Source organism: Vigna umbellata, chromosome 10 (assembly GCF_029865625.1).
Source record: "Vigna umbellata cultivar VRB3 chromosome 10, Vumbellata_1.0, whole genome shotgun sequence".
NCBI classification, from domain to species: Eukaryota; Viridiplantae; Streptophyta; class Magnoliopsida; order Fabales; family Fabaceae; genus Vigna; species Vigna umbellata.
This window is the reverse complement of record NC_142174.1, coordinates 18999461-19016546: the sequence shown is the minus strand read 5'-3', so window position 1 is coordinate 19016546 and position 17086 is coordinate 18999461.

Sequence of the window (17086 nt, the reverse complement as noted above, 5' to 3'; positions counted from 1 at the left end):
TAGTGCTGGTTGGATCAACACGGGCCATATAACAGCCATGGAGATGAAGATAGCTTTGAATGCTCAAGTTTCGTGCGGGCCGGCTCCCCAGATGCACCACTCAACAATTGGAACTCTGAGTTTACCCGTGATGCTTAATTTGAATAAAATGTAATAGTTTTAATTAATCCTATAGCTTCACCCGGGGCTTTAGGATTCATGACTTACGGGTTGACGTTTAGTTTTGTGCTCAGCGTGATAATCGAATCGTGTTTGTTTTATCATCATTCGCATTAGTCATCTTTTTTCTTTTTTTATTTATTCCTTTTTTTTCATAAATTTAAATAATGCAGACGTGACAATGAAAGTTTTGAAAAAACAATGTCGATATTCCTAATTTTGAACACCCTATCGATAATACGGAAGATGATTATGAAGATAATCCGGAACCCTCTCCAGAGCTCTTGAGATTAGTGGAACAAGAGTCTAAAGAGATAAAACCCCATCTGGAAGAGGTTGAAGTACTCAACTGGGAGAGGAAGAAGAGAAAGGAAGTAAAAATCGGTACTGGCATGAAAAAGGAAGTGAGGAAAGGGTTGCAAGCCCTATTGAAGGAGTTTAAGGATGTGTTCTCTTGGTCTTACAATGACATGCCAAGTTTGGATACCAATATTGTGCAACACAAGCTCCCACTTAAACCGGAATACCTTCCAGTCAAGCGAAAACTAAGAAGAATGAAAAATGCATTCGACAAAAGGGTGCATCCCAGAGAATTCCACGAAGGTGAGCTGGTGTTGAAGATGATCTTGCCTGTACAAAAGGATCATAGAGGCAAATGGACCCCGAATTATGAAGGGCCATTCGTAGTGAAGAAGGCATTTTCTGGTGGGGCACTAATTCTCACAAGGAAGGATGGAGAGGAGTTACCATTACCGGTTAATTCGGGTGCAGTCAAAAAGTTTTACACATGATGATTCCGTGATAGGGGATCAATATTAAGGGATATTGACATGATCTTTAAGTTTGTTGTACTCTGCGTTATTTCATTCAATAAATACTGCATGGTTTCATTCATAATTTTTGTTTGCACGCTTCTTGAAATATTGCATGTCGCGCTGAGCTTTTAGGTAAATAAAGGAAAATAAAGGTAATGATAATTAAGCACACATGAGTAAAAGCATCACGGGTATATTCGGTTGGCACCAGCTCGTTCCTGAGGGATGTCGTGAAAGACTAAAAAAGGAGAGAATAAAAATGCACATGTTGAATTCATTGTCAATTAGGTTGTCTAGGGCATAGTACGTTCAAAAAAAAAAAAAAAAAAAAAAAAAAAAAAAACAATAACTGGAAATGGCAAAGATGCAGAGTCTTCTCCTGATTCAGAGTTTCGGGGGTAACCGTGTTCATTTCTCGTTAAAGCATCCGCTTTCTTATTGCGTGAACCCCTAACCTTTTCATTTCCCTTCAAAACAAAGGATTGTCGTGGATAGAACACTGGGGCAGTTGTCATCATTGTACCCATGCCCAATGATCCGCGATCGGGGAGCAAAAAAAAAAAAAAAAAAAAAAAAAAAAAAAAAAAAAAATGAAGTCGATGTGTCAACCGCTACAGAATTTCGTCTCATGGTTAAGGTTGTGGAAAGCAAGTCAAGCAAGCTTCAGGATGACGTGTGGCCGTTTTCTTTATCCAAATGATAAAAGAGGTTTAATCAATTGCACCCACTTTGAGCCGTAAGTCGTAATCATTTTTCATTACCCTAGACAAGAATCATTAGCATATCGACGTCAACTCAAAAACATACATCATAAGCATCCAAAGTTGAGGAGGAAATCTCTAAAAAAAAAAAAAAAAAAAAAGAAAAGGAAAGTATCATAAAGGACCACAGCAGGGGCAACAAAAAGATGATCCAAAAGGAAAGAAAGAAAAAAACAACAATAAAGGATGCCTGAAGTTCAAATCTCTAAAGACAGTTGACTGGGCACCTTGCAAATGATTCTTGTTTAAAAACTTTAACCGTCAAACACTTATTTGGGCCTTCATTATCCATTTCTTTCATAACCCGTTTGCCTTTTAGCCACGTTACAAGCCGATTAAAGTCCACACCGACTGAAGATTGTTCGTCCTGGTCTTTCTTACGAACTTAACTCTGGGAAGGAATGATGTGGTGACTGATAATCACTAGAAGAAAAAAGGACATTGAAAATGAAAAGTGAAAATACAATGTAAAGTCTCCCCGTCAATCGTCATGTCAAGAAGGAATCCTCAACTGGGGCAATCCTTCCTACCCAAACCTTTTCACTCTCCCCAAATCGTACTTTTGTGCACAACAAAATTGGGGCAGTCTTGTGGGCCCTACATGTTTCTATGTTAACCATATCTCCCCAGATGAGGAGAACACAAATGTTAGCTCCACATACAATCATTCAGCTATCTACTTCTCGTCCCTATTTTCCCTCACCTTCTCGGGTTCAGGCCAAATTGGATTGCAGGAAGCGATAAAGAGAACTTGAACTCATGGTTACACCTTCTCTTTCTCATTAGAGGGCTCACTGTCTCCTGACATTTTATGATTACGTTTTGAACGTACATTAGGTTTGACGACAATGTTGACAATGAGTTTCAAACATAGGCAGTCTAATTAAGAGAAAAAAAAAAAAAAAAAAAAAAGCAAAGGTTTCATGTGTTTATTCATTCATGCACCCTCATGACATTACATCATACATTTCATAATAAGCAAGGTATTTGTTTGAAAAAATCCTTTAGGCACAAGGAAGTTGTGAAAAGTTAATACAACATTTGCTTTTAAGTTTATTCAATGTTTTGCTAAGTGTTTACCAACGTTTCAGAAAGTTTCAAATCCAAGTTTTCTTCTGCGATACCGACCCTCTGCTTCGCAATGGTCGAATTCAAGTTTTTCTCCTACGATATTGGCCCTCTGCAAGGCATTGGTCGAATCCAGTTTTCGCTTTATGGCCCTCTGCTAAGCAATGGTCTAATCCCATCTCGTTGTTGTATTACTGGCCATCTGCTCGGCAATGGTCAATTTCAGCTCGTTGCTCTGTATTGTTGACCCTCTGCGTGGCAATGGTCAATTCCGTTTTTTTCTGTTATCGACCCTCTGCATGGCAATGGTCATTTAAATTTCTGTTCTGTGAGTGGCCTCTGCGAGGCAATGGTCAAATCCAGGTTTTTTTTCTGTTATCGACCCTCTGCATGGCATGGTCAGATTTAAATTTCTGTTCTGTGAGTTTTGCCTCTGCGAGGCAATGTTCAAATCCAGGTTTTTAATTTTCTGTTATCGACCCTCTGCATGGCAATGGTCGGATTTAATTTTTGTTCTGTGAGTTTGGCCCTCTGCAGGCAATGGTCAAACCCAGGTTTTAGTTTTTGTTACTGATACTTTACTTGACTTGGTCGTTTGGCATCGTGACTTGAATCTTTGTTCTTTTTGTTTTCATGATTGAAACCCAGACAAAATTAGTGTCTTTATCTTTAACTTAGCTTTACTTAAATAATACGAAAAGATTATTTCATATTATTAGTAATTCTAAGTAAAGAGGGCAGCTGTCAACACCCAATTTTGTCCGGGTTGAAACAATGTGTTTCATTGCTTTTTTTTTATTTTATTTTTATTTTTTTTTTATGTATTTAGATTTTTTTGCTTTTAATTTTTTCTATTTATTTTCTATTTTCAATTTGTTTTAATAGTGTTAATTAATCAAATATTAAAAATTGAAAATAAAATTAAATTAAAATAGTAAAAAATAATAAAATAAATTGGAAAAGTAAAAANTCGGTTCAACCATAACCGCAGCAGTAGAGTTTTTGGTTTTTTTTTATTTTTTTTTCGTAGGACTATATGCCTCTGTTCAGGGGAACCGAGGCCGTATTTCCCACCCTACTGCCTCGATTGTAGCTTGAACCGAGGCAGTAGAGTCTTTTTTTTGCTTATTCGCAAAACTTTCTGCTTCTGGTGTGGTTATAACCGAGACCATAAGTGTTTTTCTACCTCGGTTTTGACTTGAACCGAGGCATATATCCTTGTTTTTTTTAAAAAAATGAGGTCTGTTTCTGCAACATTCCCAACAACAGAAACAGACCTGCATATATATTTACAGCCAGAATAGTCCAGAATAATCCAGAAACGTATACTTTGAATGAAAATTATAATAACACATAAATACATTCAATTGAATCATAAATCAACTTCTTAGAAGCATAAATCAATCCAATGTAATCATAAATCAAGTTTGAAGCATAAATCAATGTAATGTACAAAGTTAAACGAATAATAATGTAGAAAAGCATCAAACAACTTAGAAACATAAACTTAGAACTTACTATATCCTAATATCTACTACATACTATTATATAAATGAATTACATATTTAGCCAGTGCTTTCCTCACAAATTGAAGTGACTTCTCTGGAATTGGAGCAGTCCTATTGAATCTCTGCATAAAATACAATGATTTCAATTAGTGTATTTGAAATCTAAACTATAGGGAAAATAAAATTCAAACCTAAGTAATATCGTTTCCCATCCACTGGTGTAATGTGCACGAATAATGGTCATCATCCAAAACATGACGTAGTAAAACCACATTCATATGACCCCGTTTGTCTATTACACTACAATATATCATCATAATTATAAAATGTTAAGTAACATCATTTGAATGGAACCAAATGTAACAAAGTATGGACTAAAATACCAAACCTTAAGGGCAACCCATGCAAGCTTTTTAGCTGTAGTAGTAGATCTCCCAGATAACATCATATGTGTTGCAAGGAAACTATTAAAAAAAATTCCTCTAGCATACATTTATATAACAAAAAAGTCGAAACATTGAGATTCTTACCAATCTACTACATGTCTAAGAGGTTTGAGAGGAGACTTCTGCAATGAACAAAACCAGACAGCAGTGTTCTCCGGTATGGAGATCACAAGTAGCTGCCAATGACACCTGAAATTGGTAATAACTTATGAATCATATATTCCATACCCATCGGACAAAGAATTTTTTTTGCATCGTAATTACGATTGGGTAATGTATTTCCATTTGACAGCATTTCATTTAACAACGACAACAATTCTGTAAAACTCTTATCACTCCATCCATTGCTCGCCTTTAAATTCATGAGCCTTAACACCGCTGACAACCGTGTGAACTAAGTTGAACCCGCATACAAAGGATTCTCCGCATCAGTGGATATCGTTTCATACACATGTGCTTGGGCAAAAGCTTTTGCGCCAACATCGCGGATCATGTCCTCTAAGTTGTCTTCTTCTGCTTGATCTTCCATATCCATTGTGGAATCATAAACATTTTCGGTTGGAGAGACAGTTGGAAAGTCTGTTAATTCACCGTGCCATATCCATGTTGTATAACTTCGTATGAAACTATCACAGATAACATGTTCCCTAATATCAGTTGCGTTCAACTTCCTCCCATTCAAACAGTTCACACAGGGACATCTGAACTTGACTTTATCATCACCACTTGTACTCGCATTATGTTGCGCAAACTCTATAAATTCTTCTACCCCTCTCTCGTACTCAGTGCTAATGCGTGGTAAATTAATCCACCCTCTATCCGTACACATGTTTACTGAAATTGTTTACACAATTTCAATAATCTTGAATGATCACTTTGATTGTGTTTGTATTCAAGGTGTGACCCTATCCCATTCAAGAAGATTCACTTTTTTTAGTTTATTAAACATATCAATTTTAAACAACATATCTTAAATTTCACGAAATTTTGCCAGCATTTCGCATTGGTCTTCAGGTTACACGAAATGAAAGTGATTATAAATCACAATCAAATATGTACCCAAAGATCAATACAAAACACAACGACAAATTTTCATGAAATTTAAGACATGTATATTAAAATTGATATGTTATAATAAACTATGAAAAAGTTATTACTCTTCTTAAACTGTCCAACCGAACAATTCAAGATTCAATACTTGTAAATTATTATTACCATCTCCTCTATTTTCATTTGTAAAAAGTACATTTGTTCAAAAAATTTGGAGATAGTAAATAATTTTTGTATTGAATCTCAAACGGGAAACTAAGGCTAAATAACAACAACAATATATATTCAAGCAAACAAATAATTACATATGCAACATGCAATATATTCAAGCAAACAATATATTCAACCAAGAGTAAATAACGTCAATTGGTCTCAAAATCTATCTATCTTGTTATTTTTTTATGTCTTATATTTTGTTAACTACCTTGAGTTACACTCTTTGAATCAATTCCTTGAAAAATACTCAGTCTTTACTTTTTTAACTAACTTCACTTCCATTCTTTGAATTCCTTTCTTCTAAAAGACTTATTCTTCTTTTTAAATTCAAAATAAATAAAAACCTAAATACATTTTCAATCACTTTATGTGCTAGGCTTAACGCCAATAAATCATCCCAAATTTCCAGCCTTCAAAGTTTGTTAAATAAAAACAACTCAGCTTAAATTTTATTAGGTAACAATGCTACAATTCAACGTGTCAATCACTACATTGTACATTTCTAAATATATAATTAAGATTTCACTGTTTTTTCCTATCAATTGTTTATGTTCTTTTTATTTACATTTTCTTCTCTCTTGTTTGCTATTTTACCAGTAAACAAATTGATTATAAGTTTCTAGACAACTCTATATATAGCTCATCCCTGTGTAACCTTGCATATTAAGAAGTAAAATTATTGTTTCATCTCCTAAACTGCAAGGGTGAATGATAACTCTCTATTTTTGCACTTTTATTTGTGTCTAGAAGTCTAGGTTAGCTTGTTTTTCTTTTTAATTGCTTAGAATTATTAGGACAGTTTTAGGTTTTTCTTTTAAATCTTTAGATTTGTAAAATTGTAGTTAAAAATAGATTTTTAGTAGTATTTTTTTATATTTGTAAATAATTAGGAATTTAATTTTTAGGAAATGTTTTAATAATAATATTTTTCTTTATTTTTGAATTGCTGAAATATTTTTTAATTGTTGATGGCCTTAATTCATTTTTTTTTCTATATTACAAAATGAACCCTTATAAATTGGGCTGGTGATGTTGTTTGAAGAAGTGCACTACTGCTGCCTTCAATTGGCTGATTTTTAATTGGGCATTGAAAAGCATTTGGGTTGATGGTTGCGGTTGGAAAAACACTTGGGTCCTGGAACACTGCACTTGATTCTAAATTGCACTGAAGTGCTGAAAGCGCTTTTGAACTTCACTGCTGGGTTGCTGGAAACGACTGCGTTTTGGGAGCACTGTTGTTGCGAACGTTGGTAGGCTGAAATCCAATTAGTGATGCGGAGCGTTTTGGTGCACTATTGCCTTAGGGGTTCTTTGCGGGAGCACTTCATTTGGAGAAAGAAAAAAAAAAGCACTTCCCTTCGAGCTAAGCTAGGGCTCCCGTGAGTGAAGAGAGCTGGAGAGGAGCACATTACTTGCCTGGAGAAGATGACCGGAGCTGACTGGTGAAGATAGAGAAGAGGACCGAAGCTGACCGGTGAGAAAGAAGAGCTGACCGGAGCTGCCACGTGGAGGGCGAAGATTACAGTGTCACAGCAAGGTTCCCCTCTCCTATTTTCTTTTTCCCCTTTCTCTTTTCATTCTCCAACCCTATATAAAGGGGTTTTTCTGCATGTAAATGGATATCTGGAGAACACTTCTCATATACTTTTGATATACACTTTCAGACTCTCTGTAGATTAGGTTTTTTATGCTTTTCTTAAAGTAGAGATACTGTTCTTGATTCTGGATTTCGCTGATGAGATTCATGGAACCGTGACAATCCGTGAGCTCCTCATTCGGTGATCTCTGGTATAGTGTTTGTAATTTTCCTTTTTCATATTAATAAAATCGATTTCGTGTTTTCCTTTTATTCTTGTTTGTTGTGTCGAAACTGCTCTGTGTTTTTGATTGCCATTGTTATGTTCTGAGAAAATGAATTGGACTCTGATTCTCTACATCTTTGCAATTCCTTTTGGAATTGAATGACTCTGTAGTGAGCATTCTTTATCGAGATGTCTTCTCGAGTCAGAGATGAGTCGAATGCATAAAGACTCATTCGAATTTATGTTTCTATTCTTTTCTTTCTATTTTCCAGTATGTGTGATTTCAATTTCAGTGTTGTATTCCTGTTCTTGTGAAAATATGCATTGGTTGAATAATTGAGTGAGAATTTCCATTTTAAGTTCTGAAATATGAACTAAAAAGCACCCAAGGAGGGCTTAAATTTCTCAGAATGTCTTTCTGAAGAGTAATTGAGACTCTTTCATTCAATCTATTGCATATTTGCCTCTGTTGTTTGCTTTCTGTCTAATATCCTTAGTTTGCTTCTTTATCTTTAGTATTTCTATTGACTTGATGTTAGAATAGTCTTAGTTTTGATTGTGATTTTATTTTCTTGTTTTTTTTCTTTCATCATTTACACATTGTAGTGATAATCTTGAGGTTTTGTTATTAGACAGTAGCAATGCTCATTAGTTTAGATCATTTTAGTTGCAGTTAAATTTTCATATTAGCTTAGATGTTGTTGTTTCTGTTTTAGGTAGTTTAGAGTTCCATTTTCTTTTATTTTTCCTTTTAGTTCATATTCTTTCTTTCCTTAAACAAATTTTCTTATTATTTTTAATTTCATTATTTCATACTTCATTTCCCCACCTTGCATTAGTAGTTAATAGTTAGTTAGTAAATAATACAAGATTTAATTCTACACTTTAAGCTTAATTCTAGTCGAGTCCTTGGATTGATACCTAGGTTGTCCCTATACTTCATTAGTGGGGAAACTTAGTTTGTTCTGATTTTAGGCGACAAAAATTAGTTTAACAGTGAACCATTAAAAAATGCAATAGTTTTTCAATGCAAACAAATGTAAGTCTATTCCTAAGTTATTCCTATCAACATACGTATACAAAAATTACTATAAAAAATTTCTATATTCCAAACACCATTTTTCAAACAAATGCATAATCAATCCATCTAACTAATTCTCAGTCATACAAGCACATAAATTATTTAGATTATAACATAACAACACAAAATCAAGATGAATCCCAATCAAAATTACCAATTTCGTAGGGAGTGGCGACAATGGGGAGGGACCGCAGCGGCAATGTAGTGGAGACAGGAGGGAGCATGGCGGCTATGGGGAGGGAGCGCTGCTGTAGTGGTGTGGAGGCAGCACGTTGGCGACGTTGCAGGGGGAGCGCGGCAGCAAGGCAGCGACGTTGTTGCGGTAGAAGACCGGCGTCGAGGTAGCGCGAGAAGCTGGCCACGAGGCACCGCGAAGCAATGCGAGGCTTCTTCTTGCGTGAGAACACCGGAGGTGTGGTGGTGACTAAACAGCATAGTGATGGCGACGATGACGGAGAACGAGAGGCGAGAGTTTGCGCGAGAAGAATGGAACAGTCCTAAAGGGCCAGGGCTGATAAACAGGCTATATTGCCTCGGTTAGAAACGTACTCGAGGTAATACACCTATACTGCTTCGGTTCTTAATCCTAATCGGTGTCTATACTAGCAGAAAATAACAAAAAATAAAAAATATAATGGCTATATGCCTCGATTGGACCCAAACGATGCGATAGCTTAAGCTTTCTACCTTGGTTCTGTTGATAACTGAAGCAGTATTGCTGTCAATTAGCTGTTGTGCAGAGGAGTAGCAGAGGATGTAGAGGAGTAGCAGAGAAGTAGGCTACGTGGCAAAGTTTACGCCTCGGTTCTGACTGTAACCGAGGCGGTAAGTGATTTTCAAAAAGTTGTCAGCTGATTTGCATTAGAGTAGGGGCAACGTGGCAATGCTTTAGGCTTCGGTTTCTGACTCAACCGAGGTAGTAGAGCTCTTGCGCTTCCGTTCCGTTTGAACCGAGGCATATCTCCTTCCCCAAAACTACAATAATGCCACCGCGCTTTTATACGCTTCGATTTCAGTAAAATCGAGACATATATAACGCGTTAAAAAGACATTTTTTTACTAGTGATCTTTTATATAGTCAATTATGTCAGTTAGTTATTTAAAAACTACTTTAGAAATCTCAACCTTTCATAAATATGATTTTTACAAGAGAGTTCTATTGTAATTTAGTAATCTTTCTGAATAATTATTTTATTTAATTTGTTTTTCAAAAAAAAAAATAGTTCAAGATTCATCAATAGGAATTCTTATAGGTTTTTTTATTGTATAATAAGTCATAAACGGTGATATCTTTCTTTTACTTTTTTTTTATGATTTGATTTTGATTTCGTACACATTGTGTGGCGTGTTAGGATAGGTAATTAAGAGTATCTTTGTAAATCTTTTTTAATTATGTTTCAGTGGAGGATGATTTGTATTCGAGTTACGTAGATGTTTTTTTGTAATTGAATAATTCAAAATAATACTGAAAAATTCAGCTTAGATTTTTTGGATTAATTAAATGATTCGAGAATAATTAAACTGGTATAAAAAAATTTCGTGTGTTTATTTGATATTTACTTATATTTTTTTGTGTTATTAAAACACTGCATAATATTCTTTCTTTATTAACACCTTTAAAGTTAAAAGGTTTTTTGCAATCAATTCATCATCTCTTAATTGTTAATGAATCTGCATTTAATACTAAATATAATATTCATTTATTTTATCTTTTAATAAAATCTTTTTAGCATTATTTTATTTAGAATTTTTAATTATAGAAAAATCAAATTTTGTATTCACTCGTATAATATTTTAAATTTTGTTTTACTAAATTTGGTGAAAAAGATAGATTACGAGAATAAATGTGACTGTAAAAGAACATGAAAATAAAGAAAACAGTGATATTAATGCACTAAGATTACCTCTATTTTAACATTTTCAATTTGTAAAGTATGAAAAAATATGGAAGAAGCAAAGTTAACTCAATCAACATGATTGTTTAGTCGAACTAAAAGGGTTGTTTGTTCAACTGGTCATTTCATTCTTTCAGTTGAGTTTAAATAATATTTCTGAGCAACTATATGCATTAGAAATACAAAACTTTGAGTCGGCAATCACTTATGTAACTTTAGAAAAAGAAATTTTGAAGAAGAGAAGAAAGTATAATGAAATGAGCTTATATTGAAGAACTTCCTCCTCCATGATGAGTTTCATCTTCACTTCAGTTTTCAGTGTTACATTCATTTAATTAATTTAAATATCAATATATAAATTAAAAATTATTGATATTTAAAATAATCTTTATAATAAATAGTAAATTTAAAAACCAATTTGAAAACTAATTACTTGATGTCTAAACTTGGTAACTAATATTAAAGATCAATATAAAGTTTAATTCACAAATTAATTATAATTTTTTATTTATAATAGAAAATATTTTATATACCAATAATTTTTAGTTTATAAATTAATATTTAAATTAGTGATAATTAGTTTTGGTTAATAAAATTAATTATTTAATAATTTTCTTCTAGTATATATTTTCTATTATATGTGTATATAATTATCTATTTTTTCTTCTTTATCATTATATTTTATTGACTATTATAGCTTGATGAATAATAAACTTAAACCTAATGAAAACTTCTTTTATTAAGTTTTTAATCCAATAAAAAAATTCTTATTAACTGTTCAAGAGACTGTCATACAATAGAATATGTATGCTATGAAATATTTGAAAATTATTTATCATAATGGTTGATACAATGAATATGGAGAAAAAATTATGTAATCAATAAAAAAAAACTTTTTAAATCGTTTAATATGCTTTTGATATTAAGGAAAAACTACGTCAAAATTTTAAAATGTGGTGACATTTTTTAAATTTATGTACAATTATAAGTTTTGGTTCGAAAATAACTCATACCCGTATATATTTCAGTTTTTTTAAAGGACCATTGTTACTATGCACTTGCACGCAACTGATCGGTATTGAACTATCAGTTTCTTAGCCGATTGAGCAGATTTAATGCACAAATAAATGTGATAACGGCTACAGTTAAACAATTAAGGTTTGCATTAATGACCATTAAGAGGTAAATTAATTTACATTCCTTTAAACTCTATAAATAAGGGTTAGGTTTGAGGTAAAGTGATTCAACTCATACTACAATACGTCCTATTAGGACTTCAATATCTAACTGTAACAAACAGTTCATACAACCACTCCTAACTTGAACGTCGGAGTGTCTTTTGTAGGTACCTCCCCTCTTTTACAACCGAGCGGCCAATATTGAAGGTGACCGATCGGTCTAAACTGGAAGAAGACAAGCGAAGCGCACCAGTCGAAGGTTAGTGTCTCGGTCTCACAACTCACACCGAAACATTTTGGCGCCCACCGTGGGGCCGAGAGCAAGCTGAAGACACCCAATGGTGACCACAAGAAATATGGAGGAGCAGAGCACCATAGATTTAATAAGAGAGTTACAAGCCCAGATTGAGGCACAGGCGCAGACTATACAAGCGCAGGCGCATGCGCAGCAAGAGATGCGGCGGAGGCATGAGGAGGAGATGAGGGCACTAAGGGCCGAACGGGAACCTCCCGGGCGGTCCGCCTCGAATCGGGAGAATGCTAATGAGGCAAGTCATAATCACGTCAACCCGAACGGTCGGGCTAGAGGGGAACCAACACCCCTGCAGACCGCTCGGCCTACCAGTTTATTGCCCTTCACAGCGACCATCATGCAAACCCCAATGCTAGAAAAGACTCCCCCCGTGTTGGATAAGTATGATGGTTCGGCTGATTCGGATAATCACTTAAGGACGTTCGGTAATGTAATGGCATTCTATACAGACAGCGACCCGATCATGTGCAGAGCCTTCTCGTTATTACTTAAGGAAGAGGCATTGGAATGGTATAACACTCTTCCTCCCAACACAGTGGATTGCTTCGCTACTGTGGAAAACCTCTTTAGGAGACAATACGCATCCAATCAAAAACAGGGGGTAACATTGGCGAATTTGGTAAATACTAAGCAGGAGAAAGGAGAAAGTTTGAAGGCTTTTATGAAGAGGTATACTGAAACCGCACGACGGGTTAGAGAGATAGATCAATCTTTTATTATCAATAATTTGCCTTCGTGTATGAGAGCAGGATATTATGCGAAAAAATTGTATGCACGACCGCCAAAAACTATGGAGGAGCTACAGGAACGAGCAGCTGAGTTCATCCGTATGGAGGAAATGCGATTGTCACAAAGGAAACGACAGCAAGAGGCTGATGTGGGCGGAAGTAGAAAGGACGGCAAACGACCGTTCGACAATAATGATAAGAATAGGGAGTTTCCCCGGCCATTCAAGTTTCACCATTATACAACCCTCAATGCACCTAGGGCAAAAGTTCTCGAAGAAGCCCTTAGCGCAGAACTTCTCACACCCCGAAGGAAACCATCTCCAAGAAACGCAGATGAAAGGAAGAGTTGCCGGTACCATCAAAACCATGAACATACTACAGAAGACTGCATCACGTTAAAAAATGAAATAGAAAATCTTATCCGGGCGGGACATCTCCGTAGGTTTATAAAGGAAGCAAGATACAACCTCCCCAAGGAAGGATATTCGCGAAGAAGTCCCGAGCGGGCAAATAGGAAAGACGAGCGAGGGCGGGGCTACAGTCGCAGTCCCGGTCGTCATCGGGAACGATCGGTTCGTGGATTTATCAACTAAGGAGAAACCTCCAAAACTCTATTAATGTCATGGTTAAATTTAGTTTCACTTGATTTAGACTTTTGTTATTGTCCTACGCTTTCATTACGGAATAAATAAGGCCAGGTACTTGGTGCCCAATCAATCGTTCCCAAACGTTGCTAAAGAAGTGCATATACAACGAAAAAAGTCTCTATAAAGAGTCTGAAGAAAAAGACCGAGCGGTAAATCCCGCTCGACCAAGAGGTAAACCATCTCGTCAAAATTGAAGATAAAGACCAAGAGGTAAATTCCTCTATAAAGATTTGAAGACCGAGCTGTAAATCCCACTCGGCGAAGAGGTAAATTCCTCTATAAAGATTTGAAGACCGAGCGGTAAATCCCACTCGGCGAAGAGGTAAATTCCTCTATAAAGATTTGAAGACCGAGCAGTAAATTCCACTCGGCGAAGAGGTAAATTCCTCTATAAAGATTTGAAGACCGAACGGTAAATTCCTCTATAAAGATTTGAAGACCGAGCGGTAAATCCCACTCGGCGAGGAGGTAAATTCCTCTATAAAGATATGAAGACCGAGCGGTAAATTCCACTCGACGAAGAGGTAAATTCCTCTATAAAGATGTGAAGACCGAGCAGTAAATTCCACTCGGCGAAGAGGTAAATTCCTCTATAAAGATTCGAAGACCGAGCGGTAAATCCCACTCGGCAAAGAGGTAAATTCCTCTATAAATAATTGCAGACCGAGCGGTAAAACCCGCTTGGCGAAGAGTACAGGTAACAGGATCCTGCAAATCACAACCGAGAGGTAAGTCCCTCTTGTCAAAGTTGAAAACAAAGACCGAGCGGTAAATCCCACTCGGCTGAGAGGTAAAACCCTCTCGTCAAAGTTAAAGCCAAGGACTGAGAGGAAAATCTTTCTCAACCGATCAGTTTTTCCTCTCATCAACCGGGAAGCTCTTCTAACAAGGACTGTCAAGTACACAGCCAAATTCAATACATGAAACCGTTCGGCCTAAAAAGGATATAACGACTTGAAGCACACGGAGAATAATTTGTTCAATGCAACGAGAACAATCTTCCTGAAACTCATAAGTCCTATAGTCAACCGTTCGACTAAAGCCGAACGATTAACTCGGACTTGGGGGGCTTATGTTACTATGCACTTACACGCAACCGATCGGTATTGGTCTATCAGCTTCTCAGCCGGTCGGTCTCGGCAAGTCTCTTGTCGTTCGGTCTCGACAATTGTTGAGCAGATTTAATGCACAAATAAATGTGATAACGGCTACCGCTAAACAATTAAGGTTTGCATTAATGACCATTAAGAGGTAAATTAATTTAGATTCCTTTAAACTCTATAAATAAGGGTTAGGTTTGAGGTAAAGTGATTCAACTCATACTACAATACGTCCTATTAGGACTTCAATATCTAACTGTAACAAACAGTTCATAAAACCACTCCTAACTTGAGCGTCGGAGTGTCTTTTGCAGGTACCTCCCCTCTTTTACAACCGAGCGGCCAATATTGAAGTTGACCGATCGGTCTAAACTGGAAGAAGACAAGCGAAGCGCACTAGTCGAAGGTTAGTGTCTCGGTCTCACAACTCACACCGAAACAACCATGTTTATAATTTTTCAAATAATTTCAAAAGTATCACTTTGTAAAGTTTTTTAATAATTTTTAAAATAATTTTTCATCAAAGTTTTTTCATTTGTGTTCATCAGTTCTCCACTACAAAAGCTACTTTGCTTCATTCCTCGTTGTCAAATGTCAACCACACTCTCACTTTCGTACTCATTCCTCCAGTCTCTTTCCTTTACTTCTTCGTAGCTAATGTGAAATGTGTCGCCGCGTTGTCACTACAAGCATCCATTTTATTTCTATTTTGAAAGCGATTAAAGGTTCATTCTTTTGTCTTGCATTTTCTTTTTTGTTTCATAATTCGTTTTTCCTAATGCAAGTATTTTTTAATCTCTTTTGTTTAATGTGGAGGTGGGAAAATAGTAATGACTATGTTTGTTGATGGGAACATAATAGTTCTACTATGAAAATAAGTGAAGATGAGAAAAAATTAAAATTTTTTAAAAAAATATATAAAAATAAGCTTCAATTCTTATTAAAAAAGGAATCTAAACGTAAAATAAAAAATAGATTTCAATATGAACCGAAGTCTAAAATTATATATTTTTTATTTCATTCAAATATATTCCGATAAAGAATCCAAACATAATAACCAAAATAACATGTAAAAAGTTCTTACCTATTGGTAAATGAACTTCATTAAATAACACTAGTGCAGTCAAGGGAAACGACAGTGGTTATTTTCGCCTATAGGCAGCAGTTCCGCAACCGAGGTATATGCAGGTGAGGAAAAAAGGGGTAGGCTTTTTGTCTTCGTTGTGAACCGAGGCAAAAAGGTGTAGGCTTTTGCTTCAGTTCCTACTGAACCGAGGCAGTATGTCGGACTCTACTGCCTTGGTTGGGACCTGAACCGAGGTAGTAGAGTGTTTTTTATTTTATTTTTTTTACGTTCGGTTTCGCCAGCTTTTTTACCTCTCGCAAGACCGATCGGTTGTGATCTGCGTCCACCATCTAGGTTGCTTAGAATGTGGAAACCACCACAGCCAGACCGAACCGCAAAAGAAAATACACGAGCAAGACCATGTGATCAAAAACTCAACTCGAAACGAAAACCTTAAATCCTTAAATCGCAAAATCAGATAACAAGAACAGAAATTTCCAAAACTAGAGAACAATTAAAACCCAGATTTCAAATCTCAAGATGCGCCTAAGCTATCGAAGTTGCCTCCCTTCCTGCATAAACGAACCAACACCGAGAAGCGAAATGGACTTTTTCCTCCATGCGAAACATGAACTAGAGTTGGAGAAGAGGAAAAGGAGGTTTGCGCCTCCCTCACTACGAAGCGAAACAAAACAAGAAGAAAAGAGAAAGATGAAGATGGGTGCTTCCCCCTTCTTGTGAAGCCGCGAGAGAGGAGCGAAGAACAGAACAAAACATTGCACAAAGAGAACCCCAAGGGCGAGAGAGAGCAGCGGCAAAAAACCTAAACGAAGGCATTATGTCTAAAAGTGCCTCTCTTCGCGAAAGTTAAACCTAAACGCATGTTATTACCTTCGTCCGTAGGCAAGCCGAAGCATAAAACGCGTACGACATCGGCTAAGAGGGAATCGAGGCAATAGAGGTTACCAAAATGGACTTTGGAATGTTTGGTTTCAGAGGATGTCTGTTTGTGGCAGGACATACTGCCTCAGTCTATGGTCAAACCGAAGCATAAAAAGCCTAAGGCATCGGCTAAGAGGGAACCGAAGCAATAGAGTTTACCAAAATGGATTTTGGAACGTTCGAATTGTCTCGGTTCTAAGCAGCAACAGAGGCAATATACTCGTTCAACATCAATAGAGTACCAAAATGAATTTTGGAACGTTTGGTTTCAGAGGATGTGTGTTTGTGGTAGGACATACTGCCTCAGTCCG